General features: G+C 43.7%; 2 non-coding genes and 1 pseudogene across 2 annotated transcripts; all 3 read left to right on the forward strand.

Moving 5' to 3' along the window:
- Positions 1–1,933: 1,933 nt before the first annotated feature.
- LOC129835425 (eukaryotic initiation factor 4A-I-like) lies at positions 1,934–16,028 on the forward strand (annotated as a pseudogene).
- On the forward strand, positions 6,528–6,670 carry LOC129835861 (small nucleolar RNA SNORD10). The gene has a single exon (XR_008756578.1). It is a non-coding gene; the product is annotated as a small nucleolar RNA SNORD10 (small nucleolar RNA).
- LOC129835860 (small nucleolar RNA SNORD10) lies at positions 13,672–13,814 on the forward strand. The gene has a single exon (XR_008756577.1). It is a non-coding gene; the product is annotated as a small nucleolar RNA SNORD10 (small nucleolar RNA).
- Positions 16,029–22,871: the final 6,843 nt, after the last annotated feature.

The following is a 22,871-nucleotide window of genomic DNA, read 5'->3' on the forward strand; positions in this document are numbered from 1 at the left end:
TGCGGTTTTGTTTCACCAGGGGTGATGGTCGGAGTTGCGTTTATCGTCGAAGGAATGAGTTTTACACCGAGGCCTGTACTCTGGAGCGGGATCAATTTGGAGTTGGAAGGTCCATCATGGTCTGGGGCGGTGTTTCACAGCATCATCGGACTGAGCATGTTGTCATAGCAGGCAATCTCAATGCTGTGCGTTACAGGAAAGACATCCTCCTCCCTCATGTGGTACCCTTCCTGCAGGCTCATCCTGACATGACCCTCCAGAATGATAATGCCACCAGCCATACTGCTCGTTCTGTGCGTGATTTCCTGCAAGACAGGAATGTCAGTGTTCTGCCATGGCCAGTAAAGAGCTCGGATCTCAATCCCATTGAGCACGTCTGGGACCTGTTGGATCGGAGGGTGAGGGCTAGGGCCATTCCCCCCAGAAATGTCCGGGAACTTGCAGGTGTCTTGTGGGGAAGAGTGGGGTAACATCTCATAGCAAGAACTGGCAAATCTGGTGCAGTCCATGAGGAGGAGATGCACTGCAGTAATTAATGCAGCTAGTGGCCACACCAGATACTGACTGTTACTTTTGATTTTGACCTCCCCTTTTCAGGGAAACATTATTCCATTTCTGTTAGTCACATGTCTGTGCAACTTGTTCAGTTTATGTCTCAGTGGTTGGATCTTGTTATGTTCATACAAATATTTACACATGTTAAGTTTTCTGAAAATAAACACAGTTGACAGTGAAAGGACGTTTCTTTTTTGCTGAGTTTACATTCTTTTCTTTAGGAATGTAGTGGAGTAAAAGTTGTCAAGAATATAAATAGTAAAATACAGATACCCCAAAAATGACTTAAGTAGTACTTTAAAGTATTTTTACTTAAGTACTTTACACCACTGTATTTGGGGAAAACAACGCCATTAATGCATACCTTTTTATATTTATTCCAAAATGTTGCTGTAACAATGTCGGATGCCAAGCAGTTGCCGTACCAGGCGGTAATGCAATCATTCAGGATGCTCTCTGGTGCAGCTGTTGAACTTTGAGGATCTGAGAACCCATGCCAAATCTTTTCAGTCTCCTGAGGGGGAATAGGCTTTGTCGTGCCCTCTTCACGACTGTCTTGGTGTGTTTGGACCATGATAGTTTGTTGGTGATGTGGACACCAAGGAACTTGAAGCTCTCAACCTGCCCCACTGCAGCCCCTGTGGTGCCCCTCCTGTGGTCCACAATCAGCTCTTTTGTCTTGATCACGTTGAGGGAGAGGTTGTCTTGTCACCACACGGCCAGGTCTCTGACCTCCTCCCTATAGGCTGTCTCACTGTTGTGTCATCAGCAAACTTAATGATGGTGTTAAAGTCGTGCTTGGCCATGTAGTCATGAGTTAACAGTGTTGAGGATCAGCGTGGCAGATGTGTTGTTACCTACCCTTACCACCTGGGGGCGGCCCGTCAGGAAGTCAAGGATCCAGTTGCAGTGGGAGGTGTTTAGTCCCAGGGTCCTCACCTTACATTTCCAAATGTCCTAGTTCCGACTAGCACTTGAACGCGGCATAATAATTACTTAAATTTGTGAAATGAAGATATGTTGACGTGCAGACTTGTGCAGGGCTCTGGTCATATGGTTTGTTTCACATGAACTAGCCCTGGATCGGTTTTAGAATTCTTATTCTTGAATGAGATTTTCTAACAGGACCAAAAACGCTGTTCTAAGATCAGTGTCCGAGCGCGCTCAATGTTGCAAAGGAAATACCCAATGAAAACCGACATTAAGACTGCTTTTGCCCAATAGCTACATGCAATGGGAGGGTTATGCACCATATCCCGCCTGCTTGTGTGCAAATAAACGCGATTATGCTGTCAATCACTTATTTAATGACGTATGAATTAGCCAATGATATGTCATAGTGGGTGGAGTCACAATTGATTGACATGGAGCTGCTGCAATGAAATCGCTAGTTTGCTCATCACGTTGACGTATATATAAGGTTCCTACCACATTCTCATCCTTTGTGATAATGTCGGCTGAGTATGAAGATAGGTAAGGAATGAACGCATATAGTTGGCAATGTATTGCGTAATATTGTTTAAGTTGTAATTTTAAATAGAAAAATATGAAATTTGTAACGCATGTGATCTGAAAACGTATGCAATGTTTGAAGCAAAATTGTTTACAGTCGCTAGCATATTACGGGCTAGCCACTTGATGTTAATTTAGTGAATGTTAGCTCGTTTAAAGGTCCATCGACCCGGCTTTTTGAGAACTTTTGACTTATCTGTAACGTCGAAAGACAGTTTTATTGTCAATGGTATTAAAAGCTGGTTAATTGAGAAACATGGGGTAGGTTTGATTTGAAAACCCCTGCCAGATCGTTAGCCCAACTTGCTAATTTTCAGTGCGGAGATGCGGCGGTGCCGGTTTCTCCGCATACACTTGAGTGAGGCTTTTCAAGCCTGGTCTAGGCCTTTCCGGAATACCGCCCGATGTGTTAATCTAGTATTGATAAATCCTACTTTTGAACATACGACGACCTATTTATCTTGTTCAGGGCAGCATGGGGACAAATTACAGGTCAGCTGGATGGCGAGTGCAGGGGGAATTTTCACGCACATGGTCGTCGTAGTTAACGGTACTTGCGAGACAATGGCAGGCCTTATAATAAAGATGGATTGATTTACGATTGCTATTTTTTTTTCTGACCTACTTAGCATAACGTACACGACTAGTGTATTTAAAAAATGGTCGAGATGTGATACATCGAAAAAAGGCTCTACTTTGGGCCTAGTTGGCTAGCAAGCTAATCCTAGTTTGACACGTATATGTAAACCTGGTACCTACCAAACGTTTTCATGTGGCTTACTTTCAGTAGGATAATGCATTACTCGGATGTTGTAAAACAGAGTAAATGTTTTGTGTTCTGATTTAACTAATTTTGTATATTCAGTCGTTTACGCATGCTGTTATCCTTCTAACTACACACCAGCATTCAGGCCGTGAAAACGAACATCTTGAAATGGCGGCTATGTAGACCATGGGGCAATTTTTCCTCGGAAAATGCCGCGCCCCCCTCGACGTTATCTAATGAACAATCTCCAGTGTGCAATTCTGCTGTTCGGCAATAGTATTAACGCTTATGAGAAGTTTAGCTGATTTATTAAAAAAAAAAACTTGTAGTCCTGTCAGCACCAAAAACAGTTTATTACTGGGACGTACCCGCTTGTCTAGTGTAGCCGAACGATATTTCTCGACGTTTTTTAAAGCTACAATATGCCAGCTTTAGATTGTGAAACATAGCATTTCCCTAGTGTCATTATCGCTTTGGTGTTTGTTAATAATGACCATCTACTGCTGTTCAATTTCAGACCTCCCAGAGACAATGGCCCAGAGGGCATGGAGCCAGATGGGATCATTGAGGTGTGTATTGCTTCTGTGTGACAACTTCTACATTGGATGTGAAAGACTAGCTAGATAAGCAAAAACTCCAGTTATAACTTGATAATGTGTGAAATCTGCCTAATTAAATGCAAACACTGTACATACTCAGATGGTCAAGATATTGTGTAATGAGGCCTACCTTGCTAACAAAATCTGCAATGTATGAAGTTAGATGTGGAGTTGCTAAAGGATGGCTGGTTTTTACCTAGTTTGAATGCACTGTCAACTAAAACTGGATAAGATTGTCTGCTAACTTACTAAAATGTAATGTGGATGTCTATATTCTGCCCTCAACTTACAGAGCAACTGGAATGAGATCGTGGACAGTTTTGATGAGATGAACCTGGGTGAGAAGCTGCTCAGGGGAATCTATGCCTATGGTTTTGAGAAACCCTCCGCTATCCAGCAGAGGGCCATCCTCCCTTGTATCAAGGGTGAGTACTCAACCACACCCACTTTTCAGATGTTAAGGCATAATGGTAAAATACTACATCTAAGCCTTGTGGGATTATTCCAACAGGGAACTTGTCATGTCACTACAGTGACTGAAATCTACATTTTTCTTAGCTCGTCAGCTTGAAAAGACGACTAACAGTCACTTAAACTGAAAGTACTACAAGTGCTTACGTCTTTCCTTCTGCATGTTGACTTCATGCCCCCTGTCAACTGGGCAAGGCGGTGTCCTCTAATGGCACTGAATCTTATATCTGTCAGGGGAAGAGAATCAGTCCATGTTCATCCCAGCCAGCTCTGTTCAGTGAGGAATAGGCTGGTTCATGCAATGGGCACAGATGACAAACTAATCAAATTTACTTCATTTTGGTCTAAGTAGCTGATATTTACTGCCTTATTGAAACAATTCTGAAAGCAAACTGGTATTGGTTGAAGGTGCTTTCTGGTCTAGTTTGTGTGTTGATGTAACATTCTAGGGAGAAGCATTGGATAACACCCAAAGAGTAACGGTATAGTAAACCTACCACTAAATCAGCCGTAGTGTGTATGAACTTTATTTATATATTGAGCTTGGCATTCTTGTGTGTCTCCAGGTTATGATGTGATTGCACAGGCTCAGTCTGGTACTGGGAAGACTGCGACCTTTGCCATCTCCATCCTGCAGCAGATTGACATGGAGCTGAAGGGCACACAAGCCCTTGTCCTGGCTCCCACCAGAGAGTTGGCTCAGCAGGTGTGTTGACAAGGGAGGAGAGGGGATGAGCTGGACAATAAAAGGATTTAAAAACGAATGGGTAATGTTCACATCTCTAGCATGAAACCGTTGCATTTCTTGTCCTGTGGTCCTATCCAAGAATTGCATTTGAAGTAACTTTAGTAGGTTTAGTTTCTGGCTTATCGGTGACTGCTTTTAAGACATGCCACAAAGCTTACTTTGGTTTGGCCGTGGTTTAAGTAGCTGCCACTGAAGCCGGAGGTGTCGGTAGTTTTGAAATGTAAACAGCTGACATTTTGCTAAACCTGGGTCAACCCCGAGAAATGTCACAATTCTAAACTTGGGATATTTTGTGTTTGTTGACCTCATTAACCCCCCTGTCAACTGGGCAAGGCAGTGTCCTCTAATGGCACTGAGTCTTATATCTGGCAGGGGAAGAGAAACAGTCCATGTTCATCCCAGCCAGCTCTGTTCAGTGAGGAATAGGCTGGTTCATGCTATGGGCACAGATGTGTATCTGATGTGGAAAACGGGTGGCAGTCTTACAAACTACCGTGTTGTCTTGAGTAAAGAACACAACCCCGCTATAGTCTGAAACCATTCTATATGAGTACAGAACACAACCCCGCTGTAGTCTGAAACCATTCTATATGAGTACAGAACACAACCCCGCTGTAGTCTGAAACCATTCTATATGAGTACAGAACACAACCCCGCTATAGTCTGAAACCATTCTATATGAGTACAGAACACAACCCCGCTGTAGTCTGAAACCATTCTATATGAGTACAGAACACAACCCCGCTGTAGTCTGAAACCATTCTATATGAGTACAGAACACAACCCCGCTGTAGTCTGAAACCATTCTATATGAGTACAGAACACAACCCCGCTATAGTCTGAAACCATTCTATATGAGTACAGAACACAACCCCGCTATAGTCTGAAACCATTCTATATGAGTACAGAACACAACCCCGCTGTAGTCTGAAACCATTCTATATGAGTACAGAACACAACCCCGCTGTAGTCTGAAACCATTCTATATGAGTACAGAACACAACCCCGCTGTAGTCTGAAACCATTCTATATGAGTACAGAACACAACCCCGCTATAGTCTGAAACCATTCTATATGAGTACAGAACACAACCCCGCTGTAGTCTGAAACCATTCTATATGAGTACAGAACACAACCCCGCTATAGTCTGAAACCATTCTATATGAGTACAGAACACAACCCCGCTGTAGTCTGAAACCATTCTATATGAGTACAGAACACAACCCCGCTGTAGTCTGAAACCATTCTATATGAGTACAGAACACAACCCCGCTGTAGTCTGAAACCATTCTATATGAGTACAGAACACAACCCCGCTGTAGTCTGAAACCATTCTATATGAGTACAGAACACAACCCCGCTGTAGTCTGAAACCATTCTATATGAGTACAGAACACAACCCCGCTGTAGTCTGAAACCATTCTATATTTCTCCCCTGGTTGTTAATTTGAACATTACTATAATAGCTCCTCCTCCCCTCAATAGATCCAGAAGGTCATCCTGGCACTGGGTGACTACATGGGAGCCTCCTGCCATGCCTGTATTGGAGGGACCAACGTCCGTAACGAGGTCACCAAGCTGCAGGCTGAGGCCCCTCACATAGTGGTGGGGACCCCTGGTCGCGTGTTTGATATGTTGAACCGCAAATACCTGGGTAAGTAGGGGTTAAACGGTTCATTGACCATCAATGGGTGAATTTCTGCTTGGAGTTAAACTTTTAAAAAAGTAATTTACTACGCGTTATCCAATTCACCACATGTTGACCAATAAATAGTGTAGCGGTAACATCAATGGTTCGTTGCACATTTTGTTCCTTAGTAGCTCCCAGATGTGCAGTTCATAAGACCTTTGATTGGCGGGGTAGGTTTCTAGAGCTGTATAATGATGAAATCCATGCGTGTCAACTGACTCTGGAACCCCCTGAGTGTTCTAGTTCTACCACTCAGCGTTCTGTTGGCTGGTGTGTTCTGGACCTCAGGGCTCTGGAACTCATGATCAGATTCCACACTGGCTGAATACAGTATTTTTCAATCACTCAACTTGGTTTGTACGTCGTAAAGGCATTGAATCAGATTGTTCACTGGGCATTTGCCCTCATTTTATCCCTTCTGCCATGAATGTAGTAGTGATAATACCAGTGAAGACAGAATAAAGTGACTACTTGTAGATGTATTTTCAATGTTGCATCCCTCCACCTTGCCTCCATGCAGCCTCCAAGAACATCAAGATGTTTGTACTGGATGAGGCTGATGAGATGTTGAGTCGTGGTTTCAAGGACCAGATCTACGAGATCTTCCAGAAGCTCCCCACCAGCACGCAGGTATGTCATTCTGACTAGTACTAACCCCTACCCACCAGCACTATTACACCCATCTGTAGTAGCTCGACAATCTGATTGGAATTAACTTTATTTGACATTCCTGTATCCTTTTCTTCTAGCTTGAAATATTTGCCTTGGTAGTCATTGCTAAAGTGCATTGTCTTAAGTACATTTAGTTAGATTGCATAAGTTACTTATTACACCTTTCAGCTAACTGGTCTGTAGGACCGGCTTAACTGCATTGCTGTGTACTTTGCTTTTAGTTATGAACTTGATTCAATTTAACTGCTCTCCGGTGACTGCCTCAGTCCCAACCCATAACTTATTAGCAGTTTACAACTTAGTCACCGGTTGCCCAACTTTCCGTTTACAACTGTTCAGCACACCAGTCACTCCTGTGGGTGTGGTTGGCATTGCCTCTTCCCTGAGGTTAAACTGTTGTTGACTTCAAGGGGCTATTCATTTGATGTAATTTTCTCGTGTGAAGGTCCATTCTCCGCCCTTGCTGCTCCGAGACCCAGAAACTGGTAGAGGTCGCCGGATTATGATTTTTCAATGCCGGTACCGATTAATCAGCTGATTATTTTATTTGTAATAATGACAATTACAACAATACTGAATGAACACTTATTTTAACTTAATATAATACATCAATAAAATCAATTTAGCCCAAAATAAATAATAATCTTCAATTTGGTTTAAATAATGCAAAAGCAACGTTTTGGAGAAGAAAGTAAAAGTGCAATATGTGTCATGTAGGGAAGCTAGCGTTTAAGTTCCTTGCTCAGAACATGAGAACATATGAAAGCTGGTGGTTCCTTTTAACATGCATCTTCAATATTCCCAGGTAAGAAGTTGTAGTTAATATAGGAGTTATAGGACTATTTCTCTCTATACGATTTGTGTTTCATATACCTTTGACTATTGGGTGTTCTTATAGGCACTTTAGTATTGCCAGTGTAACAGTATAGCTTCCGTTCCGCTCCTCGCTCGAACCAGGAACACATCAACAACAGCCACCCTCGTAGCAGCGTTACCCATGCAGAGCAAGGGGAACAACTACTCCAAGTCTCAGAGCGAGTGATGTTTGAAACACTATTAGCGCGCACCAGCCTAATCTTGGGAGTTGATAGGCTTGAAGTCATGAACAGCGCAATGCTTAGAGCATTGCGAAGAGCTGCTGGCAAAACGCACTGAAGTGTTTGAATGAATGCTTACTAGCCTGCTTGAGCCTAACATTGCTCAGTCAGCCTGCTCTATCAAATCAGACTCAATTATGATAATACGAGCCGTAGGTCATTAATATGGTCGAATCTGGAAACTCATCTCAAACAAAATGTTTATTTCAGTGAAATACGGAACCGTTTCGTATATCTAACGGGTGGCATCCAGAAGTCTAAATTTTCCTGTTACATTGCACAACCTTCAATGTTATGTAAAATTCAGGCAAATTAGTTCGCACCGAGCCAGGCGGCCCAAACTGTTGCATATACCCTGACTCTGCGTGCAAGAACGCAAGAGAAGTGACACAATTTCACATGGTTAATATTGCCTGCTAACCTGGATTTCTTTTAGCGAAATGTGTGGGTTTAAAAATATATACTTCTGTGTATTGATCTTAAGAAAGGCATTGGTGTTTATGGTTAGGTGCAGTCGTGCTTTTTTTGCAAATGCGCTTTTGTAAATCATCCCCCGTTTGGCGAAGTTGGCTGTCTTTGTTAGGAAGAAAGTCTTCACGCAGTTCGCAACGAGCCAGGCGGCCCAAACTGCTGCCTATACCCTGACTCTTTTGCACGAGAAGTGACACAAAGAAATTCATATTAGCAGGCAATATTAACTAAATATGCAGGTTTAAAAAATATATATACTTGTGTATTGATTTTAAGGAAGGCATGGATGTTTATGGTTAGGTACATGGTGGAGCAACGAAAGTCCTTTTTCGCAAATGCGCACCGCATCGATTATATGCAACGCAGGACACGCTAGATAAACTAGTAATATCATCAACCATGTGTAGTTAATGCAACCGCTGTGTCATATTTCAAAAACTTCACGGAAAAAGCACACCATGCAATAATCTGTTTCGGCGCTCGGATATAAACAACATTTCTCCGCCATGTTGAAGTCAACAAATACGAAATTACATAAATATTCCTTTACCTTTGATCTTCGTCAGAATGCACTCCCAGGAATCCTAGTTACACAAATTGTTGGTTTGTTTGATAATGCTCATTATTTATGTCCAAGTAGCTACTTTTGTTAGCACGTTTAGTATACACATCCAAACGATCGTGCAGGTCCAGGCGAACGTCGGACGAAAACTTAAAGTTATATTACAGGTCGAATAAACTTGTCAAACTAACTATAGAATCAATCTTCAGGATGTTATCCTAAATATTCAATAACGTTCCAACCGGATAAATTCTTTTTTGTCTGTGGAAATAAAGGAACGCAAGTCGCTATCATGTGGAATGCGTGTGACCAGGACCTGGCTCTCTGCCAGACCACTGACTCAAACAGCCCCCATCCACCCTAACATCACAGTAGAAGCTTCATTCAATGTTCTACAGACTGTTGACGTCTAGTGGAAGGTGTAGGAAGTGCAAGAAGATCCATATCCCACTGGCATTTCAATGGGAGATGAGTTAAATTGAACTGCCTCAGAATTCCCACTTCCTTTTTTGGCCATTTGAGTTCTGTTATACTCAGACATGATTCAAACCGTTTTAGAAACTTCAGTGTTTTCTATCCAATAATAATATGCATATATTAGCATCTGGGACAGAGTAGGAGGCAGTTCACTTTGGGCATGCTATTCATCCAAAGTGAAAATGCTGCCCCGTCCCTAAAAAGTTGGCTAGCGATTATTGTTTTTTTTATATGATCAGTTTAATGCTAGCTAGCTAGCAGCTTACTTCGGCTTCTTACTGCATTCGCGTAACAGGCAGGCTCCTCGTGGAGTGCAATGAGAGGCAGGTGGTTAGAGCGTTGGACTAGTTAACCGTAAGGTTGCAAGATTGAATCCTCGAGCTGACGAGGTAAAAATCTGTCGTTCTGCCCCTGATCAAGGCAGTTAACCCACTGTTCTAGGCCGTCATTGAAAATAATAATTGTTCTTAACTAACTTGCCTAGTTAAATAAAGGTGTAAAAAAAAAATGGCCAAATCGGTGTCCTAAAATACTGATTACCGATTGTTTTGAAAACTTTTACTCGGCCATTCCGATTAATCGGTCGGCCTCGGAACTGTGGTTGTGTCTATTTGTTAGTAGGTGAATGGGAGAGTTCTCCCAACCAAGATAAGCATAACTAACCTTGTAAGGTGGCCAACTATCGGTCCTTCGGAAGAGTTTTGATCTGCCGCACTGCACCCCCTTGAATCAACTTTTGTCTTGTCGGTAGGAAACCATGCGCCTGTAAAACTAAGTAGAATATTTTATCTAAAATGTCTTGCTTGATTTGTTTAAAATCACTTTTGGGAGACGCCCTCTTGACAAAGGCGCCTAGTGAATTGACTCTCCTGCTCCTCGATTACCTTTGACCTTTTTCTTAGGGAGGCGAAGACTTAGGTGTTAAGCAAATACAATTGACAAAAGGCCATTGACTTAAACACATCTAACGTACCTTTATTGTTCCTGTTACTTCAAGTAGTTAAACATGCCCTTTAACCTCTGCCACCCCTCTAGGTGGTGCTGCTGTCTGCCACCATGCCCCAGGATGTCCTGGAGGTCACCAAGAAGTTCATGCGTGAGCCAATCCGCATCCTGGTCAAGAAGGAGGAGCTTACCCTGGAGGGTATTCGACAGTTCTACATCAATGTGGAGAAAGAGGTGTGCGTTGCCCTTGGGCACAGATCTAACATGGGGTTGCATTTGGTCCATTATCTCGCTAGAATCGATTTAGCCGGTTTTCTGACGAGATAGTTGAGTATATCCTATGGCTGCGCTGCCTTCAATTCTGAGGTGTTACGATTCAGTAATGTAGCAGAATCTTATCCAAACTTTCAAAATGGCTGCTGTAATCCAATAGGGGGGGGTTGTTGATGGAACTAATGCATGTCAACTGATCCCAGAACCCCTTGGGCCTCCCGGTGGCCAATTGGCATTCTGTCTGCTGGTTGTTAGCGTGGCCTCAGGCTCCCTGGGCGTGATCTGACTAAAGCTGCGAATGGCACACCTTCATGATTTACTATCCTGCCAAAGGCTTTCCACTTGTGAGATTTTGGCTCATAGATCATTTGGACCATGGTAGAGAAGTATGAGTAAAAATATTGGTGGGTAAATCGTCTGCATTGACGCGTTCTATACTTCTATTTTGGCCATTTGTACCTAAACTCGCAAGGCTAAACTAAATGATACTAAAGCTACTTCTGTTCAGACCATATCTGTATTGTGGAAGGTTATCAATGTGAGTGACTAAACTCACATCCTTGACTGCCTAGTCATCTTCTAACCCATTCTCAATGTCTCCCCTCTACCAGGAGTGGAAGCTTGACACCCTGTGTGATCTCTATGAGACCCTGACAATCACCCAGGCTGTGATCTTCATCAATACTAGGAGGAAGGTGGACTGGCTCACTGAGAAGATGCATGCCAGGGATTTTACTGTGTCTGCTCTGGTAAGATGAGGACCCTTTTGACTAGCCCATAAGGTCGGATAGATGGCACCACATGTATCGCTGCTGTAATGTCGTATGTGCCCTCTATTCACTTCTATGGACTGACCTGACTACTCTAGCCGTTGCTATGACATCTCTAGCAGAGTAAGGAACCACCTTTGAACTTGAGGTTACTTGGGCTTCAGCCATAGCATGAATTTAACTTGGACCTTACGCTACAGACTAAATGCTGAAGAATTGAGACTAACGGTTTCGTTTACGGTAACTTTAGATTGAGGCACTGCATGGTCAATTCAACATCTGCATTTGGCCATGCAGAATTTATGGTGATACAGCCTCTGCAGAAGTCAGGGCATTCCTGCTTCAGGTTCACGGCGCTGTTATCGGGGGAGCTTGTATATACAGGACCTCTTGCCCCCACCTATCGTCAACCAATCATGTCAATGCGGAACTATATGGAGTCCTCGGCCTTGTTACAATATTTGGGAGGCGCAATGCGGTACAGAGCTCAATTTGGTCTCTGCGTGCCTCCGGAGGCTCCACAATTGCGTCACACCCTCCATACGGAGTCTCCAACATCTTTTCAGATCAAGCTTAAATTGACTCTTAGATTTGTGACCCAGGCACAAGGCAATCAAAGTGATGTTCATAAGTGTAGGCTGATTTCCTTAATGTAGCTGTCAATGTTGGGTTGTCCCATACAATTAGTGTGCGCGTTAAGTCAATGGGATAGGAATTCTATTTATACGATCTGACTTCACCCCCCCCCCCCCCTGTCAACTGGGCAAGGCGGTGTCCTCTAATGGCACTGAATCTTATATCTGGCAGGGGAAGAGAATCAGTCCATGTTCATCCCAGTCAGCTCTGTTCAGTGAGGAATAGGCTGGTTCATGCTATGGGCACAGATGACAAACTTATTATTTTCACATTGTGTATAGCATTTTGACAACCCAGTCAAAAGGCCATCATGGCATTACCACGCCAATGATAGTCTACAATATCCAAACTGGACCCTGGGTCCAAAGGAATCTCTCATACCAATGTCTTATGCATTCGTATGACTTGTAGCTCATGTCTTATCTCTTCCAGCACGGCGACATGGACCAGAAGGAGAGGGACTTGATCATGAGGGAGTTCCGTTCAGGCTCCAGCAGGGTTCTCATCACCACTGACCTGCTGGTAAGTCCCTTCCTGTTAATGGTGTCCCACTAATGGTTTCCCCCACCCACTCCCTGTTAATTTGGGCCCAGAACTCTCCTACCAGCTTGGTCTTAGGTAGTGAATTTAGTCTGCTCTCCAGTGACTAGGTTCAAAGTCCCAACTCATGACTTATTAGCGGTTTACAACTGTTCTCTAATGTAATGTCTGTTTCCTTGTTGACTGACTATACCAAACATGTGCGTCCTCTTATGCTTTGTCACCAGTCGAAGTACAGCGCTAATGAGTGATTATTCCCTTGGTCTCTGTCCCGCTCCAGGCCAGAGGTATTGATGTCCAGCAGGTGTCCCTGGTCATCAACTATGATCTGCCCACCAATAGGGAGAACTACATCCACAGGTGACTAAAAGTGCAATTCCTAGAAGGCAGCGTTAGAATTGGGAACATTATGATCCATGCAAAGCAATATATTGACACCAGGGTGGTGCATGTTTGATATGTGCCTACATATATCTGACTTTGTAGGTGGCACCTCTTATTGCTTCATACCATTATGAATGTGCTCAAGCGACAGTGTAGTGTTGGCCCTAAAGTTCTGACACCCTCACTCATTCTGACAGAGGCCAACGACTAGTCTGAATTACACTGCCATTGCTAAAGTAGTCAAATATTACATATGTGACAACTTTGCCAGCATGCCAGTTTTACTTTAGACTGTCAATGTTGGCAAATTGTCAAAAGACTTTCTAATGGTGTGTTCCACTCAAATATTATACACTTAAATGATCAAAGGTTTTCCTAACTACTTTTCAATGTCATTGTATTTCCAAGCCACTGAAATGCACTTGATTATCATCAGTGCTCATTTATTAGAAGGCTCAGTTGTGCATCTGCAAACATGAAAGTAAGCGTAGGTTTCTAGAGCTGTATAATGATGAAATCCATGCGTGTCAACTGACTCTGGAACCCCCTGAGTGTTCTAGTTCTACCACTCAGCGTTCTGTTGGCTGGTGTGTTCTGGACCTCAGGGCTCTGGAACTCATGATCAGATTCCACACTGGCTGAATACAGCGTATTTGATGGAAGTTGTGATTTCTTTCCGTCTTCTCTTACAATGCATTTAGTGGAGTACACTGGTTAGACTTACAGAATTGGGTAAAACAAATGGCTAAATGTGAACTGTCAATGGTTCCAGATAATGGGTTGAACTGATCTCTTGTCCAGTAGCACCAAGCATCTCCTCTACATGCAGCAGGTCCATTTCAACATGTCAACCAAAAGAGATGCAACTAAATATCCAACCTAAACCCTCCATTCTCTCCGGTCAGGATTGGTCGAGGGGGTCGTTTTGGCCGCAAGGGAGTTGCCATCAACATGGTGACTGAAGAGGACAAGCGCACGCTGAGGGACATCGAGACGTTCTACAACACCACTGTTGAGGAGATGCCCATGAATGTGGCTGACCTCATCTAGATTCTGGAAGATTTCCTTCTGCCCTGCCCCAAACCTTCTGTCCTCTCTCAATCCCCTTGGCTTCAACAAAACCCCAAACCCAATATCCCCCTCCAATCGGCTAAAACGGCGATCACTCAGATCCTGGAGCCCTCCCCCTCTTGACCCGAAATCCGACCCTATTTCACCTTTGATTCCTATCCTTGTGATTGAATACCGACTGGTATTCAAACTCAATACAAATGATTTTACTCTTACACTGGGGTTTTTGTCTTGTCCTCATAGCCCTTTACGGTATTCTGGTCAGTTAAGTATAGCTTAAGTTCTACCCCACCCACACCACTTTCCAAAGTCAAAAATGCATTGTCGATGGGGTTGTTCCTCTTTGGTTTTTAAACCCCTGACACCCTGAGATGGTTCTAAATTATTGGGTGCCCAAGCACTAAAGGCTGAAGTTTAGGACTGATACTGGGTGATAAGTTGACTCCCCATAGAGTTTGATAGAGGGCACACATGCATCTTAGCCGTATTGGCTTTTGTGCATTTTAGTTATTTAGCAGATGCTCTTATCCAGAGTGTCTTACAGGAGCAATTTCTGTTAAGTGCCTTGCTCAAGGGCATTTTTTTTCCAGTTGTCTCTTGGGGTTTTGGGCCAGTAATCTAAAGGTTGCTGGTAACGCTCTTAACCACTAGGCTACCTGCTGTCTGTGCCCTCTATTTAACTTAATGGACTGACCTGACCACCTTAGTTGTGGTTGTCTACTCTTTACCCCCAATTGATGCAACTTAATGGCATTTGTGTATAATGTTGGGAAGTGACTAGCTTTTAGTTAGGGTGACTCTGGCTGCATCTGACACTGTACCCTATTCCCTATATACTGCACTATGTAGGCTGCAGGGTGCAATTTTGGCCGCAACCTCACTATTGTGACGTGCTTCATTGCTCTCCAGTCAGTGGGTGTTAATAGTTAAGTGTGACTATAAAATTACTATTGCCCTTTGGGGGGGGGGGGGGGTTCTTGGAGAAGTTATTACATACCAGAATAGTACTTCTGAAAAGACTACAATGTATCCAGCTCGTCTTGGGGTGGGTTTTAAAGGATGTTCAAGGAGCATCTTCAACAAATAACAAATAAAATGTAGAGATGTGATCATGAATGAGTATGAAATGTTTCCTTGATCCTGATCTCTGCTGTGTGATTCTCTTGTTTATACTTTCTTTATCCTTTTGTATAGTCCGAAGTTGAGGTAGCATTATTTTTAGTTTGAAGCCTGTTGTGTATTGGTGGGGTGGCAGGGCGACTGCTGCTCAAGGCAGAAAATGTGACATTCCAACTTTTCCCAAAAATTCCCAGATTTCCCAGGAATGGCGGTTGGAAGGGTTCTGCAGCCCTACAGAGATCCAGATATGCCGTGTTTCCAATTGTCACAAACCCGGTTGTGAGGATTTTACGTTTCACAGGCTATTTTCTTGAGTTTATGATTTTCTTTCCAGAAAGATTAGATTTGAAAGGGTGTCACTTTTGTAACCTACCTCACCAAACTGTTGGAGAGGTCTTTATACGAAGGACCAACCTACAAATGATGGCGATTGTCTTTTTATTTTTTCCGTTTTATAAAATTGCCTCACTGGGTGGGTGGGGGAAAGGAATGTGCAGAGTTATTGCTTGGTCAGTGCTATTTTTTAACTGAATTTATTAAAGGAAATGTGATATTGTTAACATTTTTTTGAGACAGAAGCCGTGTACCAAATTTTCTACATTGGGTTCTGTATAGTATTTATTTTAATGGTCTTAAATAAAATAAAGGTATTTCTCCTTTTTAACAAGAACTATGGTTGCAATTGCATTCGTGTCCATTTTCACACATTAGGTTTAAAAAAAAAATAGTCTATTTTGAATAATTTTCCCGGTGTTTGTAGTTGGTTTTTGTTCATATCTGCTTTCACATATTTAGGGTAAGCCAGAGACATTGGCCATGTTATTGTGTCCGTGAGCATCGACAGCTCCATTGAGGCCAACTGTCTTGAGGTACAGTGCCACTGAGTTGGTGACTGAAAGGGTGCCTACTGCCAGTGTTGAACGGGTATAAAGCAAATGTTGGTGACTGACTGCCACCTGCAGTTATGGGTTGTTTACTTACGAGTATAAATCATTGGCTGATCCTAATGACCTTGATGGAGTTATCCCTCAATCCATAGGAAGTCCCACCCAGTTCAACTTAAACTGAAATAATTCAGTGGTGCTGCCTACGATGAAGCAGTCATACGGTAAGCCTAGTATTTCACTTCAGTCTTTAGATGGCCTTGAGTGGGGTACAAACTGGTACTGTTTGAAATCAGGTAAATCATGGTTCAGGTTGCATTCATATGTACTTTAAAAAAAAAACTTGTCACAAGCTTTGTAGACAATAAGCGTAATAGACTGATACATACGTGTCCTTTTCCAACAATGAAGTTAGATTTAATAATTGTATCTCACGCGTTTAGACATCTCGAGGTCCTAAAAAACATCCTGACATTGTGACGATCTTGATAAATCTTAATTGATCGAGGTGACGGTGGGTTACAAAAACTGGTGCCGTTTAAAATCACAAGGCGGCAACTAAACCCAGTCAGGCTGCCCAACTATGAAACTGACATGAGGTTGGGACTAGATGGAGAACAGCAATAGGTGGTAGTGACTTTTCCTAGCAGGTTAGTATTAGGTTAGGTTATTTTATCTAACTCTTCCTAACCGTAAGTTCTCTTAACCTGCTACGTTAATTAACCTAACCTGACGTGTCATTTCTCCTACCACGTTAATTCTAACCTATCGCATGAATTCTCCTAACCTGCATAAGTTCTAACCTTAACCAAATTTTCCTAGCCTACTGCGCTAATTCTCCAAACCTACCATGTTAATTCTCCTAACCTGCCGCGTAAATTCTCCTAGCCTTATTAACCTAATTTTCCTAACCTGCCGCGTAAATATTCTTAAACTGCTGCGTAAATTCTCCTAACCTAATTCTCCTAACCTACCACGTTAATTCTCCTAACCTGTCGTTATTCAAACCTGCCGCGTTAGTTCTCCTAATCTGCTGTCTAACTAGTCGGAACCCCTGAAATTATGTTCCTGGTGTCTTGTGAATTGGCCACTGCCATCACCCCCTGGTGCTGCTACTAGAGCTGTGTTTAGACAAGCAGCCCAATTCTGATTTTTCCCCCACTAATTGGTCTTTTGATCAATCACATGAGATACTTTTCAGAGCTGATCTGATTGTTTTCCACAAATTGGTATTTTGACCAATGTCAGAATTGGGCTGCGTGCCTAAATGCAGCTTACTTAAAGTACAGTTGGTCTGTTTCAAGTTGCTCTAGTTCAGGGGTGTTCAAATCTTACGTTACGAGGTCCGGACTACTGTTGGTTTTCTGCTCTACCTGAGGAAGTGTCCCAGGTCTAAATCAGTCCCTGGTTAGAGGGGTAGAATCTCATTCTCCTCTCTCAGGGACACAGAGCAGGCTAGGCTATGGGTCGTAAACTGTCCCTTCACACCTCTGTCCCTAGCCAAATGATAGGTTGCTATTAGTCATGGTTGCCAGTGGCCTTATCACACTTTTAACTATGCAAGTCATTTAAGAACAAATTCTTATTTACAATGACGGACTACACCGGCCAAACCCGGACGACTCTGGGCCCATTGTGCGCCAACCTATGGGATTCCCAATCACGGCCAGTAGTGATTCCTCTTGCACTGAGATGCAGTGCCTTAGACTGCTGCGCCACACAGTGTGGTTAGCCAATCACAGACAGTCATCTTGGGTCCCAGATCCCCAATTCCTGCGTCCCCCTCTTGTCTCCTTCAAGCAGCCACAGAGAGAGCAGCAAGCTCATCTCTGTCCTGCACAACAACAGCTGGACTCGTCTCTGGACTTCCACTACCTTTCCATGTGTGTTTCATCTGTGTGTGTGTCAAAGTATCCTTGTGTGTAACTCTGAGGTTGCCTTATTCCCCTCTAACCAGGGGAGGTGCTAGTGGGTCACAGATCAGCCTCAACGGAGAGTCGCTCTCTTTCAATTAGACTTCATAACACATACACAGCATAAAAAGCATAAACGTTACTACTAGCTAGTATCTGCATTTCCCTTAGGCCTGAATGTCACTGGAACTTTGCCATGATTCCTTGGTACAACTAAAGCTATTATCTTGAAGCAACTGTATCTGTTTCAAGTGTGGCTTGTGGTGACATGTCTTTGTAACAGAAAAACATCCTATTAGGCACTAGTCATTTTGTCTAGGCCACTATAGTTCCTTGATAACCACCAATGGTGGAAAAAGTACTCAATTCTCATACTTGTGTTTAGGGAGTCAGCCAGATCAGAGGCAGTAGGGATGACCAGGAATGTTCTCTTGATAAGTGCGTGAATTGGACCATTTTCCTGTCCTGCTAAGCATTGAAAATGTAATGAGTACTTTTGGGTGTCAGGGAAAATGTATATAGTAAAATGTTCATTATTTTCTTTAGGAATGTAGTGAAGTAAAATAAAGTTGTCCAAAATATAAATAGTAAAGTACAGATACACCAAAAAATGACTTAGGTAGTACTTTAAAGTATTTTTACTTCAGTACATTAGACCACTGATAACAGCTGGCTTGAGTAGGGTGGGAAACAACTGCAGTGTTATAAAATAGAATCAGAAATCAAGACAGGTTTTTTTTAAATTAGCAGATTAAACTATGAACCATCTATTTGTCTTGATACAGGCCTCGTCTCTTGTAACAGCCAATCGAATAGCTGAGATAGAATGATTGGAAATTCTGCAGATTTTATCACCTATCTTTGCTATGATACATTTCTTTTGAAACAAAAGGAGACAAGATTATATTCATACATTATCCTATGAAGTCTGAGGATCTTAGAGGTGTAGTTTAGCTTAATAACCACCAGATGTCGTTTCAGGAAAAGTTAATCCACTTTAACTATCCTGGTTTGCCCCAATAAGCCATATGTATTACTGCTGTTTCTGTTGGTGTTTCTGTATTAGAGGGAAAGACCTTGATACATTCAGAGGCATTTTGTTACTAACCATTCGTCTTTTAATTCCCTCCTTGCCATTTTGATTATTGCTACACTACATGTGGACACCTGCACATCGAATATCTCATTCCAAAATCATGGGCATTAATATGTCGTCTGTCCCCCCTTTGCTGCTATAAAAGCATCCACTTTTCTGGGAAGGCTTTTAACTAGATGTTGGAACATTGCTGCTGGGACTTGCTTCCATTCAGCCACAAGAGCATTACAGAGGTCGGGCACTGATGTTGGGCAATTAGGCCTGGCTCGCAGTCGTCATTCCAATTCATCCCAAAGGTGTTCGATAGGGTTGAGGTTAGGGCTCTGTGCAGGCCAGTCATGTTCTTCCACACCGATCTCCGCAAACCATTTCTGTATGGACTTCGCTATTGTGCACGGGGGCATTGTCATGCTGAAACAGGAAAGGGCCTTCCCCAAGCTGTTGCCACAAAGTTGGACGCACAGAATCATCTAGAATGTCATTGTATTCTGTAGCGTTAAGATTAGCCCGAACCATGAAATAAGCCTCAGACCATTATTCCTCATCCACCAAACTTTACAGTTGGCACTATGCATTGGGGCAGGTAGCGTTCTCCTGGCTTCCGCCAAACCCAGATTTCTCCGTCGGACTGCCAGATGGTAGAGCGTGATTTAACACCCCAGAGAACAAGTTTACACTGCTCCAGAGTCCAATGGCGGCAAACTTCATACCACTCCAGCTGACGCTTGGCATTGTTCATGGTGATCTTAGGCTTGTGTGTGGCTGCTCGGCCATGGAAACCCATTTAATGAAGCTTGCATCGAACAGTTTTTTTGCTGACGTTGCTTCCAGAAGCAGTGTTACAACCAAGGACAGACGATTTTTACACTCTAAGCACTTCAGCACTCTCCGGTCCTGTTCTGTCAGCTTGTGTGACCTACCACTTCGCAGCTGAGCCGTTGTTGCTCCTAGACGTTCCCACTTCACAATAACAGCACTTACAGTTGACTGGGGCAGCTCTAGCAGGGCAGAAATTTGGCCAACCGACTTGTTGGAAAGGTGGCATCCTATGACGTGAGTCACTGAGTCACTGAGCTCTTCAGTAAGGCCATACTTCTGCCAATGACTGTCTATGGAGATTGCATGGCTGTGCGCTCAATTTTATACACCTGTCAGCAACGGGTGTGGCTGAACCTGCCAAATCCACTCATTTGAAAGGGTGTCCACATAATGTATGTATAGTGTATTTTGTTTAGAGTAAGCCTGTTGGTCGGTTAATCTACCAGCATCTCTCTCACCGTATATAACCTCAATTATAGTAGCAGCTATTCAAGCCCAAAGGCATCTTTATTCAATATTCCTCAACACACATGCACCCATACACACCCATACACCACACAAACCATTTTCCTCCATCTGTCCCTCATACACTGTCCGCCAACTTCCCAGCACTCCCCTCACTTACTCCACCATAGACCATACCTCTCTGTTTGTCGCCTTCCCAAACAAACAGGTCTATCCCCTAGCCCATTCCAAACCCCCTGTGGCCGACACCTCATCACAACAAGTTATGTTTCTATGTGTTATTATACGTGTTCACTCAGTCACAGTGTAGGTGGCCCACCGTCCAACCCCAACCACTTTCACTACCCTGGGTCTGTGCTGGCTATAACCCCAACCTCCACCTCCCTCTCCCCCCCGCTGGCTGCTCGATTGTGTGACAGAGGATTATGCGAGGGGGAGGCTCGTAAAGGGCCTGCCAAGGTCTTTCTGGGCTGTGACGGATGGATGGGAGACTGAAGGCACCATTAGCATGAGAAGAGAGGAGGGAGAGAGGAGGGAGAGAGGTGCATTCAATGGGCCTGTCAGAGAAGACTGAGGAACAACCCCGCCCTCCTTTCCATTCCTCCACCTCCTTCGCCACCAAAACCCACCACCCTTCTCTTCTTTTCTTTAGCCAGACTTCTCTCTCTCCTCCAACTTTATCTCCTTTCTTCCTTCACTTCTTCAACTTATTCCCTCCTTTGTTTCTGTCTGTCTTTCTTTCATTCTTTCTCTGCCCCTCTCTAATCTATCTGTCTTTCTCTGCCCCTCTCTAATCTATCTTTCTTTCCTTTTTTAACCCCCGTTTTTTAGTTGATTTCGTCTCACTTAATTTCTGTTCATTCTCATTTCCTTTCCATCAAGCTCAATGTTATCGGGGTGATTACCATAGCATTTGAATCCTCATGATTTGGTCTGGTGCAAATGACTCTGACAATAAACTCTAAAATAGGGTTTAGATACACACTGCCCTGAGTGGGACTCAGTGGCCATGATGTCATGCTAGGCTTCTCAAATGGACATCAAGTGACTGACACCATATTCGGGAAAGGGTGTCAGTGACATCCACTTCGGTAAAGGGTGTCAGGGACATCCACTTCGGTAAAGGGTGTCAGGGACATCAACTTCGGTAAAGGGTGTCAGGGACATCCACTTCGGGAAAGGGTGTCAGGGACATCAACTTCGGTAAAGGGTGTCAGGGACATCCACTTCGGGAAAGGGTGTCAGGGACATCCACTTCGGGAAAGGGTGTCAGGGACATCCACTTCGGGAAAGGGTGTCAGGGACATCCACTTCGGGAAAGGGTGTCAGGGACATCAACTTCGGTAAAGGGTGTCAGGGACATCCACTTCGGTAAAGAGTGTCAGGGACATCAACTTCGGGAAAGGGTGTCAGGGACATCAACTTCGGTAAAGGGTGTCAGGGACATCCACTTCGGTAAAGAGTGTCAGGGACATCAACTTCGGTAAAGGGTGTCAGGGACATCCACTTCGGTAAAGAGTGTCAGGGACATCAACTTCGGTAAAGGGTGTCAGGGACATCAACTTCGGTAAAGGGTGTCAGGGACATCCACTTCGGGAAAGGGTGTCAGTGACATCCACTTCGGTAAAGGGTGGCAGGGACATCAACTTCGGGAAAGGGTGGCAGGGTGTTATGAATTAGATTATAGCTTAATATGAATTAATCATTAACCTTTTTTCCAAGATGGCGTAGCAGTCGGATGTGTGTTTGTCTTTGTCTTATCCTGTGTATATATTTTAATCTCACTTTCTATCTACGAACTAAATATACGTTCCTGCAACCCGCCTCAGCCAATGTGGTACGGATCTGCTATTTTTATTCCTTATAACTGGAACCTCCATCAGGAGCTAGCCATATAACTAGTTACTAGCTATCGGTCTTTGTTAGCCACGGCTAGCGGCCTTCACTTTTAGCTCGGACACCAGCCAGCCTTAGTTCGGACAATACCTGCCAGTCTGCACAGCGCGATATCAACCCAGAGCATATCGGACTGCTTCTCTCTACCACATCACCGGATTCCTGCCGCAAGCTCTGGACAACTACACCGGATCATCGCAGCTAGCTAGCTGCAATCAAGTGGCTACTGTTAGCTAACGCCTCTGTCCCGAAGCAAGCACCAGTTAGCCTTGAGCTAGCCTTGAGCTAGGCCTATATACCAGATAACTTCTTGGGCTACTCTTTTGCCAATTGGCCTGGACCCTTTATTGTCGACACGGAGCCCCACCAATCCATCACGACTGGTCTGCCGACGTAATCGTCCGATGTGGTTTCAACAGGCTTTTCCATTGCGATGTCGC

The sequence above is a fragment of the Salvelinus fontinalis genome, chromosome 36, assembly GCF_029448725.1.
Source record: "Salvelinus fontinalis isolate EN_2023a chromosome 36, ASM2944872v1, whole genome shotgun sequence".
Classification (NCBI taxonomy): domain Eukaryota; kingdom Metazoa; phylum Chordata; class Actinopteri; order Salmoniformes; family Salmonidae; genus Salvelinus; species Salvelinus fontinalis.